At 37.9% G+C, this 15652-nt stretch overlaps 2 protein-coding genes across 7 annotated transcripts in view; one reads left to right on the top strand and one right to left on the bottom strand.

Annotated features, from left to right (window-relative positions):
• The window catches only part of MACROD2 (mono-ADP ribosylhydrolase 2), a 1919734-nt gene that overhangs the window by 1627524 nt on the left and 276558 nt on the right, over positions 1–15652 (top strand). The gene's annotated exons all lie outside the window — the stretch shown is intronic.
• The window catches only part of LOC144297911 (uncharacterized), a 147887-nt gene that overhangs the window by 28059 nt on the left and 104176 nt on the right, over positions 1–15652 (bottom strand). The window lies entirely within an intron of this gene.

Here is a 15652-nt window from a genome sequence, read left to right as displayed (position 1 = left end):
ATATTTGGGTGTTTTTGTTTTTTGTTTTTGTTTTTAAAGATTTTGTTTGTTTGACAGAGAGAGAGAGAGAGCTAGAGAGCACAAGCAGGGGAAGGGGTAGAGGGAGAGGGAGAAGCAGCCTTCCCACTAAGCAGGGAGCCTGATGTGGGGCTCAAACCCAGGACCTTGGGATCATGATGTGAGCTAAAGACAGACACTTAACTGACTGAGCCACCCAGGCACCCGCTCTATAGATATTTCTAGATTGATTTTGATCCTGCAACTTTATGGAATCTGTTGATTAGATCTAAAAATTTTTTTGGTGGAGTCTTAAACATTTTCTATATGTAATTTTATGTCATCTGCAAATAGTGACAATTTTACTCCTTTCTTTGGATGACTTTTATTTCTTTTTCTTGCCGAAATCTCTGGCTAGGACTTCCAGTATGATGTTGAATAAGAATCTTGACAGTTGGCATCCGAGCCTTAATACTGATCTTAGAAGGAAAGCTTTTAGCCTTTCAACATCCAGTATGTTGTTAGCCATGGGCTTGTCATATATGCCTTTATTATGGTGAGATACATTACCTTTACTTTCAGTTTGTTGAGGGTTCTTAATCATGAAAGGATATTGAATATTTCCAAATGGTTTTCTGCATCCATTCAGTTGGTCACATGATTTTTATCCTTTAATTTGTTAATCTGGTATATCACATTGATTGACCTGTGAATGTTGAATCATCCTGTATCCCTGGAGTATATGCCACTTGATCATGGTGTTTGATCCTTCCAATGTACTGTTAAATTCCATTTGCTAATATTTTATTGAGGATTTTTGCATCTGTGTTCATTAAAAACAGAATATTGGCCTATAATTTTCTTGTTTTGTAATATTCTTACCTGATTTTGATATCACAGTAATGCTGTCCTCATAAAATGAGTTTGGAAGTGTTTCCTTCTCTTTTTTCTTGGATAATTTTGAGAAGGATTGATATTGATTCTTCTTTAACTGTTGGGTAGAATTCATAAGTAAAGTAATCTGGTCATGGACTTTTTTTGTTAAGAAGTTTTTGATTAGTGATTAAATCTCCTCACTATTGTGCTCATTTCAGCAGCACATATACAATCTCCTCACTATTAATTGGTCCATTCAGATTCCTATTTCTTCATGATTCAGTCTTACAGGTTGTATGTTTTTAGGAATTTGTCCATTTCTTCTAGGTTGTCCAATTTTGGGGGGGTATATATTTTCATGGAAGTATCTTATGATCCTTTGTGTGGTATCACTTGTATGTCTTCTCTCAGAGTTATAATTTTATTTCTTTATTCCTTATTTCTTAGTGAGTCTAGTTGAAAGTCTATTTTATCTTTTAAAAAAAACAGATCTTAGTTTCATTGATCTTTTCTATTGTTTTTTTGTTCTCTATTTCATTTATTTCCCCTCTGGTATTTGTTATTTCCTTCCATGTACCAACATTGTGCTTCATGTGTTCTTTATTTTTAGTTCCTTGAGTTATAAAGTTTTGAATGATTTTTTTGAGATCTTTCTTATTTCTTAATATATGTATTTATCACTCTGAACTTCCTTCTTAGAACTGCTTTTGCTGCTTCCATAAATTTTGTGATCTTCTGATTTTCATTGATCTCAAGAAATTTTTTATTTTTGTTTTCATTTCTTCTTTGACTCATTGGTTGTTCACGAGACTGTTGTTTCATTTCTACATTTTTGTGAATATTCTAGTTTTCTTTATGTAATTGATTTCTGGTTTTATGTCATTGTGGTCATAAAAGATGCTTGATATAATTTTAGACTTCTTAAATTTATTATGACTTGTTTTGCAACATATGATATATCCTGGAGAACATTCCATGTGCACTTGAGAAGAATATGTATTCTGTTGCTGTTGGATGGAATGTTCTGTAAATGTCTGTTAGGACTATCTGATCTAATGGATAGTTTAAGTCCAATGTTTCCTTATTGGTTTTCTGTGTGAATGATCTAACCATTGTTGAAAGAAGGGTATCAAATTCACCTGCTATTATTATGTTGCTGTCTATTTCTCTCTTCAGGTCTGTTAATTTTTGCTTTATATATTTAGGTGAGTTTATATTGGATGCATAAATATTTACAAATGTTTTATCCTCTTGTTGGATTGATCCCTTTGTCACTAGAGAATAACCTTCTTTGTTACAATGTTTGTCTTAAGTGACAAACTTAAAGTCTTAAAGTCTATTTTGTCTGATATTAAGTATAGCTACTCTAGATTCTTTGCGTTTCCATTTATATGGAATATCTTTCTCCATTTTTTCATTTTCTGTCTGTGTATCCACAAAGCTTAAATAAGACTCTTCTTGTAGGCAGCATACACATTGGTCTTGATTTTTATCCATTTAGCTATTTTGTGTCTTTTGATTGGAGAATTTAGTCCATTTACATTTAAAGTAATTATTGGCAGATAGGGACTCACGTTTGCCATTTTCTTAATTACTCTCTGATCAGTTTGTAATTCTTTTGTTTCTTTATTCTCTTGTTCTCTTTCTATGTAATTTCATGATTTTCTGTAGTGGAATGCTTAGATTCCTTTCCCATTATCTTTCATATATTTACTATAAGTTTTTGCTTTGTGGTAATGGTGAGGCTGTAACACATTATATACTTAAAACAGGCCGTATTAAACTGAAAATCATTTATCTTCGAATGTATACAAAAGCTTTCCTTTTTTTTTTTAAATTTTTTTATTTATTTATGATAGTCATACAGAGAGAAAGAGAGAGAGCCAGAGACACAGGCAGAGGGAGAAGCAGGCTCCATGCACCGGGAGCCCGACGTGGGATTCGATCCCGGGTCTCCAGGATCACGCCCTGGGCCAAAGGCAGGCACCAAACCGCTGCGCCACCCAGGGATCCCAAAAGCTTTCCATTTATACACCTCTACACGTTTTATGTTTTTGATGTTACAATTTCCAGCTTTCTACTTTGTGTATCCATTAACAAATTGCTATAGTCATTTTTAATGCTTTTATCTCTTAACCTTCATACTAGACTTATAAGTGATATACTTACCACCATCACCATATTAGATTAACCTGAATTTGACTACATATTTATATGTACCAGTGATTTTTATACTTTTGTATATTTTTTGTTACTAATTAGCAGCCTTTCATTTCAGCCTAAAGAACCTCATTTAAATTTCTTATAAGGCCAGTCTAGTGGTAATAAGTTTCAGCTTGTCCTTGTTTGGAAAACTCTATTGCTTCTTCAATCCTGAAGGACAACTTTGCTGGGTAGAGTATTCTTGGTTGGCAGTTTTCTTTCTTTTTTCTTTCAGTCTTTTGAATATACCATGTCACCTCCCCCTTGGCCTACAAAGTTTCTGCTTAAACATCTTCTGATAGTCTTATGGGTGTTCCTTTGTACATAACAGTTCTTTTTCTCCTGCTGAGTTTAAGATTCACTTCTATTCTTTATCTTCTGACAATTCATTTTTAATGTTTCTTAGTATGGATTTCCTTGTATTCTTCCTGTTTTGTAATCCTTAGGCCTGATGAATTTTGATGGCTGTTTCTTTCCCCAGATTAGCACAGTTTTCAGCCATTATTTCTCTGAATATGCTTTCTGAGCCTTTCTCTATCTCTTCTCCTTTGGGACCCTTATGAATATATATTGGTCTACATATGGTTTCTTATTCATTCCTTCAGCTATCTTCACCCATTTTTATTCTTTTTGCTCTTCTGATAGATGAATTCCACTGCCTGTCTGTGAGTTTGCTGATCCTTTCTTCTATTTGATCTAGTCTGCTGCCAAATCTCCCTAAATTGAACTTTTCCATTCAATTTTTATATTCTTGAGCTCTGTCATTTCCATTTGGTACTTTTTAATATTCTCTATCTCTTTGTGAAAATTCTCATTTTGTTTATATATTGTTCTCCTTATCCCCATGAGCATATTTATGACCATTATTTTGAATTTATCTCTCAGGGAAATCACTTAATTCTGTTTAATTAAAATTTGTTTTCAATAGTTTTATCTTATTCTTTTTTTGGAAGATATTCTTCTGTTTCTTATCCTTGAGTCATTGTGTTGGTTTCTGTGTATTAGATAAAACAGCCACCTCTCCCAGTCTTGACAGAGTGATCTTGTTGGAGGTGAAGCTCATCCATAATTAAACCTGTGCTCCTGGTTGTCTTTTAAGTTTTTATGATTGTTCAAGCCATATACTTTGTTCTTAGTGGATCCAAGTAGTTGAGGGTGTGCCAAGACCCATCAATGTCCCCAGGGGTAGGGTCACATTCAGTACCCAAATTCAGGCTTGTTGTAAGTTGGATCTTCAGACAGCAGCTGTGAAGTATATAGTTAGAAACCTTCCCAGTAGTAACTGGAATATGGGCATTTTTGCCTGTTCCTTCTGCACAGATCACAAGTGTACTCATGGTGCTTCTATGCCTAGTACATGTTCTTTGTTTTTCGCAATCTTGTGGGACTGATGATTGCAAGCCTCTTTGTCCACCAGAGCCTCACAATCTCTCAGATAACAGCCACAAAACTGGGGCACTAGATATGTGTATAAACTCCTTCCACAGAGATACTGGTAACTTTAAGTAGGCTAGAGGGAGACAGCAAAGGAGGTGTCTACAGGCTTTCTTGGTCTCCAGGGAAGATGGTAGTCAGCCTCTAGATGTGTGCTAAATTAGAAGCCTGACCACCACACAACAGCTTTTGAAATATACAAATATACCCATTTTAAGGAGATGGGTGTTTTTGCCTATTCCCTCTATGCTAAGCCATGGTGGTATAGTGGGTTAAGAACACTTATTAGTTTGAGACAGTACAATGAGATTCATGAATGGAAGCCCCATCAGCTATCAGAGCCAGGCATTATGGGGACACATTCTTTGGGAAGCTGCTGTAAAAGTTGGGAGCAGACAAATATACAACCTCTTCCCAGGAAGATATGTGCAACTTGGAGCAAGCAGGAGGGAGAGGTTACAGGAGGTGTCTGCTGGACCATGTTAAATTAAAAGACTGATCCTCAGGAAGCAGCTTCTAACATATGAAAGTATACCCCACCTTTCAGAGCAAGACAGGGAAATGGGCAAATTTTGCCTTCCCTCTCTATGTTAAGCCATGGAGTAATAGCTGCAATGAATTTTCAGGCCCTTTAATGACTGCTTCTTTCTCTGCTATAGTCTTGTGGGTCTTGTACATGTAAACATTGCTGACTTCCAAAGCCAGGTGTTGGGAAGACCCATCCCTCAGGTAGGAGTCTTAAAAGTTGGGGCACTAGATATTGGGTCTAAACCCTTCCCTCTTCAGGGAGAAGCTGGGAATTGGAGGTTCCCTCCTGATTGTATGGCATTATGCCAGAAGTGGGGTTTATGATAAGAGTATGTCTCAGCCTTTCCTAACCATTCCATTGTGGGCTCTTTTTCACGTGCCTGATGTGTCAGAGTCACCCAGATACTTCCTGAATTTCTTTAAGAGAATTGTTCCATGTGTACCCATTTATTCTCTGTGTCCATGGGAGGAGGGGAGTTCAGGAGCCTCATATGTTATCATCTTTAATGATGCCCTTGAAGGGTTCTCCATTTGGGCACTTCTATTAACATTGATTAATTTAATTTCTGATCAATGAAACATCCTTGAGCCTTCCTACCTCCAGGCACCTGTACATAGTCTTTCCATTGCTTGGAATGTCCCTACCTGCATTTCTGTTTGAGCAAATCTAGTCACACTTCATGGTTCAGCTCAAAATCCATCCCAATACAGTGTTCCCTTTTAGCATGGTCATTTTAATTGCTTCCATTTCTGAACTCACATAGTATAGCTACTTTATCCTGTTTCCCCTCCTTCCTTACTCTTCTGTCTCCCATTTTCTTATTCTTTCTATATTCTTAATTATTTCAGTTATGAAATACCACACAAAAAATCACATACATGGAGAAATGTCAAATTTGTACTTTGACAAGTAGTTCTAAAATGAACTCCTATGTAAAAATTCTCAAGGAGAAGAACTATAATATTGCCAATACCCAAGAAGATCCCATGTGTTCTGTCCAATTGACAGCCCCCTTCCTCTCTAACTGAGCTAACCCCATTCCCTTTATGATTTTACTATCTATATATGAATCCCTGAGCTATTATATAGCTTAGTTTTTATCTCTTTTTGAATTTACATAAATTTTAATTCTGCATTTCCTATGAAAAAGATTAAACTAAATAATAAACACTCTAAAACACATTGGGTATTTTGGGTCTTTTTCCCCCCTGCAATATTACAAAATTTAGCATATTCTTAATAGCTATTATATTATTATGCCTGTGTATTTGTAGCATCTATAGGTACTCCTGAACTGTTAATTAACTTTTGAATTAATAACTTGTCTGTGTTAACATCCTGCTTCCTTGAAGGCAATGGTGCATCTTAAGTTGTTTGTATAGTCCCATTGCCTAGTACCAAATAAGTGCTTATTAATTTTTTTCATTTTATTTAGTGCTATTGCTTTGCCATGAAATAATATAAAACAATATTGAATGAACACATGCAAGGAGTCTTACTGAATTATTCACTATGACAATAGCCTTTTCTATTTTCTCCATAGTACTTGTTACTATTTGAAATTATATTGTTTTATTACTTGTTTAATTGTTTAGTTTCTATGTTATCCTAAATAGAATATGAGTTTCTATCTCTAAAGCTTAGAACATTACTTGTCACAATATAGATGCTTAATGGATATTTGTTGAATTAAAGAAATAAGTGAACTATTAGAGGAATTAAGGAGTTAGAGCTTTTTATGACATTGATATTTTTAATTGATATCTGCCAGTTTTAGAACTCTATTCATTTATCAGCTCCTGCATTTCTGGAAGACATTAATCCTGAATTTGGCTAATTCCTTTCCTTCCTGAGAACATAAACTTTCTCTTAAGGCCAAATTTTGCTCTAGAGGGGAAAAAGGATCAGCTGTTACTTCTGACATGAGTTTAAAGTGTTCTTTCCATAATTTAAGGGATGATTACATCTAGAGCATTTTATTAAATTCAAGCAATAGTGTAATTAAGGTACTAATGTTTTCCCACAGTAAAAGTAAGGTTTTTGTTGCTTTGTCATAATATATGGTATATTCATATTTGAAAGAAGCAGGGAAAATAACACTGAGTAGCTAAAAACTAGGCTCTCGACTCTTCAAGGCTATAAATCATTTGTTTATTTAATGGTAACATTGTTATGATTTTCAAGGTTTTGAGAACTTAGTTAACTCAAAACTATCTATTTTTGAGGACCAAACAAGAAATGCTTCTTGTGTCTAGTTTTTTATTTCTTATATTACTTTTATCATTCTCAGAATGTCATAATGTTGTTTTTAGGAATTGCCCATTTGGCAGGTAGTTATAGTCCTTGAACATAAATTTCTACAATGTGATGGAAAACTGTATTTTTGGAGACTCCACATAAGGAACAAATACACTGTAGAAGCATCTTATTTCTTTGCCTAGAAATTATTTACAGGTATTCTGAAGGTCTGTACATGAGAAGGGGGACATGTTATACATGGGGAGGAATGGGAGGTGGGAATTACAGCTCATCTTATCTAGATAGCCTCTTCTCTTTGTGTTGTATGTTTATGTGAGAGTTTTGTCCGGTTGATATACATCTAATGTGCTGTGGAAGCAGCACATCATACCAATATGCATGTCTTCCATTTCCATTTCCTTTTCACTCGCAATAGAGAAGCTGAAGTCACATTGAGGTCTCATGAATTTCCATGGTCTTGGAGCTCAAGGTGTCATCTTTAACCTGGGGTATAATTATTCAGCTTAGGCTTTCTCATCTAGTTGCTTACAAACAACCAAGGGATATAAATAGAGATATTTAATATTTGCATCAGCACTTTACAGTTTATAAAAATCTTTGCAAAATATCTAATCCAGAACAACTCTTACACCTTGTTGATGTCCAAGATGGCAGACCTTCCTTCAAAGAGCTGTAGGAATGCACTGCTTCCCAAGCAGGCATAGACTAGATACTAAAGTTTAGGGAAGTGATGATTTCCTTCTTATGAAAAGGATGGGTATACTTCATCTCTATTATTAAGCACTTTCTTCTAGTCAAGACATCTTTCTCAAGGATGAATCCAAAACAGCTTGGATTATGGGTCTATTTAGTAGTACTTTCAACCCAAGGAAAATGTACCATGGTAGAAGGAATCCTTTCAACTACGTGACCACAGCTGTTTCAGTATTTTTCAGGTTTGGAGATGATAAGGAGAAAAGTTAAGTCCATAGTGTTGTCCCCATGATCAGTTTGAGAAAAAAAAAAAGTAAAAAACCTGCTGCTGTCAGGACAAATATGCTTCCCTTTAGCTTTGATTTATCTTGAGGGAGCAACAGGTGAAGGATCACAGTAACCACAACCATGATACCCCTTCATCCACCCACAACACAAAACACAGAAACACATATATGGATTTCTATTCCAGTGTGTATAGTTCAGTTACATATCCTGACCAATGTTATCAATTTTTCTATCAAAGGTATGACTTTGAAGGTGAGTGAAGTGCTCACTGATGCAATGTGTTCTTTTTCATTGCATGGTTCCTCTGGAATGAACAATTTTTTTTTTTTTTTCTGAGCTAAAACAAATTCAAATGTCACTAATTGCATTAAACTTTAAGCTACTCCACTGCAGTGGGTATTCCATTTTGCCTGGATTTCTTATGTATTTTTTGGTTCTAGGACTTAGGAAGCTCATCTCAACAACAGCATCTCAGCAAAGCCACATTTCTCTCACAATTGTTCCTATTTAACTACATTGTCCATGTTGTACCCTCAGAATGTGTTGAGCCAACCTTAAATGTGGGAGGATGAGCTCTGAGAGTAAGATGGGTGATGGAGTATGTGTGTGTGTTTGTGTGTGCTCACTCTTACATATACATTCTTTATACATGGGAAATAATACATTTGCAAAGCAAGTGATATTGACTATGTGTGGATCTTGAAGCATTTCCTGTGGGATGACAATAGTTTATAAACTATTTATAAACTTATTCCATTAAGCAAAAACCTCCATGTACCTAACGACTTGAATTTAAATTTTTTTTGAAGATTTTATTTATGTATTTGAGAAAGAGAGAGTAAGTGAGAGATAGGGAAAAGGGGCTGAGAGAGAGAGAGAGACAGAGAGAAGCAGATTCCCTGTTGAGTGGGGACCCCAACATGGGGCTTGATCTTGGGACTCCAAGATCATGACCTGAGCTGAAGGCAGATGCTTAACTAACTGAGCCAAACAAATACCCCTGAATTTAAAATATTTAAAGTAGAAAATGACAAACCCACAATCATTGTGGATTGTTTTAATATCTCTCTCCCAAAATACGATAAAGTAGGTAGAAATGTGTAAGAAAAGATATGAATAACCTAATAATTGTTGTTATTCTTAACATATGGAATTAATGGTAGATAGCAAATTATTATACCTATCATAGTGCTGTAGCTATAATTTGTAGTCAGTGTTTAAATGCAAAATATTACTTATCAAATAGTGAAATAGTCAGCCATGAGCTTTCCTCTACATGACTCTCAGCTAATTAGTTTCATTGTTTCTCTTTTATTTTTCTTTTTACATGTAGCCACAAGTCATAACCTCTTCAGAAAAAAAAATTAAATTGGTTCATTAGCATTTTGTAAGCAACTTAATCTAATTTGAGTAGAAATAATGTGTTCAATCTCTTGTTAGCATGTCTAAATAGAACTCAATAGACATGTTGATGCATCAGGCATTATGTATACACTAAAGAATTGGTTTTCAAAGTTAGCCTACATTAGAATCACCTGGAGGGCTTCTTCAAACAAGATTTTTAGACCCAGTCCCAGAGTTTCTGATATAACAGGACAGAGATGCTGAAGAATTTGCATGTCTAACAAGTTACCATGGGATACCGATGCTGTGGTTGGGGACCACATTTTAAAAACCACTGAACTAGAGCCCAAAGAAACAGCTGTTTATGAAATGTAACTCAGTACTTCAAAGCTTCTTAGCCTTTATATGTATCTATGTTTAAATTAAAACTATCAGATTATCAATATTTGAAGAATCTTTCCCAGAAATGGGAAGCCCATTTAAAATTTAAAGAAAGCATACATCAATTGGCTGAATAAGAGCATTAGCAATGTTAAAGGTTATTCCTCCCAGTTTTACTTTTTTTAAAGATTTTATTTATTTGAGAGAGAGATAGAGAGAGAGTGAATACAAGCAGGGAGGAAGGGAGCATAGGGAAAAGCAGACTGCCCGCTAAGCAAGGAGCTTAATGGGAGCGAAATCCAAGGACCCCGAAATCATAACCTGAACTGAGGACAGATGCTTAACCGACTGAGCCACCCAGTGCCCCCTAAAGATTTTACTTTTAAGTAATCTGTACACCCAGAGTGGGTCTCAAACTTACAACCCTGAGTTGAGTCACAATCTCTACCCCCAAGATCAAGAGCGGTTTGCTTTAACTGACTGAGCCAGCCAGATACCCCCCAATTTTACTTTTTCCTTTTTTACCTTTTCCTTACAACTTTTAACCTTTGAGCCTCAGGATTTGGAACACCTTAGAGATGCCTTAAGGCAGCTCCAGGAAACTAGTTAGGTTCTGGTGAAATCTTAGGTGGTGTTTTTAAAGCATGTGAGCATATAGCTGCTGAGTCATCAGAATTTCCCATGATACATTTAACATAACAACAGTCCTAAGTGCAGCACAGAGCAGTGCTTTAAACTGTAACAACACCCTCAAATGTGACAGGGAGGATAATTTTGTAATTCAGGATTGAAGAGAAGTCAGAACATGAACTGGAGGGAGATGCTGGTTCAGTAGCTACCAAAATTGAGACTTTACACTTCAGAGTGTGCTCAATTTTCTCTCTCATCAAAAGTCCATTGCCTTTATATCCCAATATACTCTACCTCCTGATTCCTCTTTAAATGATTCAAAACTCTCCCAAGAAAAATTAAATTCTTTGCCTGTTTTTCTCAGACATACTTTCCCAGATAACATACAAAATTGTACAGTGGCCATTGGCTTATCTGTTTCTGATTCAATTGGAAGAACCTTGAGAGTAGAGACACTTTATTTTTGTATTTGAATGCTATACACCCAACATTGTGCCTAAGGTAAATACTTGCAAAAGGAAAGCCCTTCAAAAGCAAAGATGTCACCTTGGCCTTCAGTCAGCACATTATTCCAACACCGGACAGAGTGTCTCACTGAAAGGGCACAGGAAACTAACCCCAACACCTCCCCATGTTAGATTTGTGGGAAAAAATACATCCCCAAAGTAGATATGAACCTATTCCCTGTTAAACCACTCTGAACTGGCAAATAAAACCAACTACCCCTGATCCAATACAGAATAGGTGGGAGCTGGGACTACAAGGAGCCATCCTGACTGTGCTACCCCTGTCCCCTTGCCAACACCTCCACATCCCATCTCTTCCCTCAGAGCATTTTGTGTTGTTATACCTTGTTAACCGTTAGCACCACAACCATGTTGGTGCCATGGCTGCAAATTGCCAGCCCCAATGCAAATCCTGTCTTTGAAGAGGCACTTGGTTGGCAGAGTGAAAACACGGAGTAACGAGAGATGCCATCTGCATTTCCTACTACATAGCTCAATTAGTTGATTGATTTGTAACACTTTAAAAAACATTTTCTAGGCAAAGCAAATTAGGAGAGTGTTTTATAATGTATTCAGTTTAATTAAAACTACACTAAGTGGAGTACTTTGCTTCTTGGTTTCAGAAAAAAAATACTGCAAGGAAGTCACATACCATATTGATTTTCAACCCCCCCACCCCAAATAGGAGTAAAATAACATTGTTAAAGGTTGCATCATCTAGAGCTGCACAAGTGTGCCTCTTTAAAGGATTTTCTGTAATTAGAAAGTAGAAGGATTGGGTGGTAAGAGAAGACAGTATACACACATGAAAGTGGGGGTGTGTGGGTGGGGGTGGGGGTGTGGGCAGGATGGGAAGCTGGTTGTATATTCCAAATTTGAATAACCAACACCTGCTCCTTGTTGCACGCAAAAATGCTTTTATCATCTGAAGGGGAAAAGAAAATCTGCAATGTTCCAGATCAATTCAAAGGCTTAACTGAACAAGTTGGAAAGGTTGAACATATATGCATATCTTTACTAATAAGACGAATGCAGAAACAACTTTCCAGTATGAGATTTTCCCAAGTTTGGATAAATTCAGATGTTAATCTAGCTGCCTTCCTCACATCTCAGATTGTCCTTACCAGACTGCTTTCTCTGCATTCCTGCTGCCTGTCACATCACCAAATGTAAGAGGGCTTCCAAATTGTTAGTCATCTGATTAAACCCTCAAATTATTGGAGACATTTGCATGGGTAATTATGATTTATTTAAAAGCACTTTGTTTGCATTGCTCTTGTCTCAGTTTCTTTAAAGCCAATTACTGAGAAATTGATTGGATTGTTTTGATATTTGAAATCATTTGGAACTTCAGAACACATCCCTTTGCATAATTTTTTTGAAAGTAAAACCAAAACAAAACAATAAAATAACACCCTATGGAATTTGTATATTTCACATCTTCAGAACTTCTGTAGCATGAGAGTAAGCAGTTAAAGTAGGATGAACAGTCATAGTTATTTTTCAGTATAAGGAAGACCAAAGTAGACAAGTTGAATCAACTGTTTCAGCTCCATCTCATTTGGTTAAATCAGTAAAACTAAAATAGTGCAGTTTCTTCTGGTTCTGTTGGGCTTATGTTCCTGCCCAGAAGATACCCATAGGATGCTGGCAATAATACTGCCCCATATCATAGAATATCCTTTTTCTTATCCCTACTATTTTATGATACTTCATTACATAAATTACCTTGGAAGTTTTGAAACCTGACCAGTGATGTCAATTCTACCATCCATGCTGGGTAATACCCCCATAATGAGGTCCTGACTTCTCATCTCTAGTCCTTCCCAACCTACACATACAAAGGACCTCAAAATACTTGGGCTTTTCCATTCATCTTTTTATAAGCAATGTCATAAATTACCACCTGTTTCTTAGAATAGACAGTTGCTTAGAAAATACTGTGAGCAAATACTTGTTGGATATTAATTTCTTAAGATTGATAATATTCTATGTAAACTACCAGCAGCCCGTTTCCAAGTGTATGCCATGGGGGAGTACCCCAAAAAGACATTTCAGGCTAATGCATCCATGTGATTCTATTTTTAAGACTCCATAGTCTTCCTACCTTTCCAAAGACAAAGATACTAAGAGAAATGGCTGTGGGAACCCAGTGATTCCATCAAGTGTGGTTCCATTAAATATATAATGAATCTAAGCCAAAAAGAAGAAAGACAATATAGTACTTCCGATTTTAAATATTACTAATGAGACTGGAAATAAAAATAATTACTATTTAATTACAGAAATGTGTACTGCGACACACAAATGCCTGATAGAGGATAATGACATTGGACACTGAAAATGTTCTGTGGCTGCTGGGAACATTTGACAATAATTTACATGTTTAATTGAGTTGCTGTGAAAGGCTCATTGCGCAATTACATGTTCACTTAGGTGCTCAAATAGATACTGAAAATACCTATGTTTCACTTGTACCTACTGCCCAAATGGCTGCTGCAAAAAAAAAAAAAAAAAAAAAAAAAGTTGCCATTTACTTATGTGGGGGACTTTACATATGATTGCACTTTACTGTGTTTAAAATGCCTTCTGCCCTTAGGTTTGATGGCTCAGTCTTGCTCTAAGCAATGCTGCAATGCAGACTATTTATGGAACAATATTGCCCTCTGGCAGTGAGGCAACCATTGGTTTTAATAACTGTTTTATGTCATTTTGACAGCTTTTAAACTAGTCACACCCAGCAGTTTAGGCCAGAAGGGAAACATCAATGAATGCCTGCAGGAGTTTTGTATTACAAAACCTATATGTGCATTTATATTAGGAAAATGCTACAATTCTTGCTTTAAAGAAAAGCTGCATCCCCAAGAGGCCTACTGAGGTTTTTGCCGAGTAAAGCTTAGAGAAGTGCAAATAATCACAACAATATTGTGCTCAAAGTACAAGCAGAGACCAGAACCACTCTTCCTTTCAGAGACTAGTGAGCCGGTGCTCTACAAAGACCAAACCCATAAGCTTATGGCAGAGCTTCCTCCTGTAGTGCATGGTGGGTCACATATGGCATCAACAAAGAACTGAGGGGGGGCGGTCCTAGCTGATTTTTTTCATTGAATCATCCTCAGGAGTGTCTGGGCTTTGCGCAAAAGACCCAGAGCTGCTCACCAAAGCTAGAAAAACCAAAGTCGGGGCAGCAGCTGCCAATTCCTGGAAGGTATCTCTGCTGCCTCTCAGCTACTTACTCAAAGTGAATGCCTCAAAAGAGCCAGGTGGGCTTTCCCAGCTGGGCTGGAATTACTGGGAGGAAGGGCTCTGCTATGTTTGGAAGTGCAGCTTCCAAACCTCTGAAAAAGGGATGTTCTGTAAGCACCCTGCTCTTCCAGCCCAGTGGTCATGGCTGGAAGCCTTTCTAGGATCACAGAAAGCAGCCCCAGATCTCATCTTGGTCATGAGTCATGAAAAACAAGGCCTTGAAAGGAGACCCCAAGCATCTGACCTCACTCCCATGAACAGGCTTCCAGCTACAGAACAGGCCACCGATTTCTGGAGGCTGAGTGCGGGAAGAGGGGCTGGGAGGGCTCCTCAGGAGAGGGAAGAGGAGTCAAAAGTAGCATTTTATGCTTTTACATAAGACACACACACACAGGATTGCCTTCCAGCCAAAATGCCTGGAAAACCTCTGCACACTGATTTTCAGCTATTAGTTCAACAGACCCAGACACCAAGATTAAGAAGGGACCGTTCTTGGGAGGGTGGGGCACGATGGCAGAAGAGTAGGGGTCCTCACCTCACCTGGTCGCACCAACTTACCTGGATAACTTTCAAAACATCCTGAACACCTATGAACTCGACCTGAGATATAAAGAGAGAACAGCTGGAAGGCTTCAGAGAGAAGCATTCGAGAGAGAGTGCTTAGAAGCACGCTAGAGAGAAAGGTTTTTGCTTCTAACAAGGTAGGAAGGCAAAAAATAAAAATAAAAAAGAATAAAGCAGAGAAGGGGAACCGTGAGTATCCAGGCTACAAAAGAGCGGCAAAAGCCCGACCCTGGAGAAACAGGAACTTTAAAAATCCGCGGCGAAGTTTTCCTTGACAGAAAAGTGCTTAGCAGGGAAATCGTGCAGAATTGCAGGAGGGGCAGTGAAGCCTCCCGGCGCCCCGAGTCACTGTAAGAGGAGGGGCCGGGGAGCGGGGGAGCCCACCGCACGCTGCCGTCCAATATTGGTAAAGGGCCGGGGAGCCGCTGCCCTCCAGGGCGTTTGGGGGAAGCCCGTGGGTTAGGCGGGCGGCTCCAGGCGGAGGTGGCTGAGCCGGTTCCCTTCAGGAGAGGTGGTCCCCAGGAGTGTGGGTCCTCTCGGTCTGGATCCCAGGGTCCCCGGGCAAAGCCAGCGATCCTGCCTTCCCCTGGGCCAGGCGGGGACGGCGCGGGACAGCAAGAACTGTCCTGCCGCTGGGTGCACCACAAGCCGTGCACACCAGTGTAGCTGCGCGGGCCCCCAGGAGCATCTAGGCCAGTGCGGA

The sequence above is a fragment of the Canis aureus genome, chromosome 26, assembly GCF_053574225.1.
Source record: "Canis aureus isolate CA01 chromosome 26, VMU_Caureus_v.1.0, whole genome shotgun sequence".
Lineage (NCBI taxonomy): Eukaryota > Metazoa > Chordata > Mammalia > Carnivora > Canidae > Canis > Canis aureus.
The sequence above is the reverse complement of the archived record's forward strand: the minus strand, read 5'-3'. Positions and strand labels throughout refer to the sequence as shown.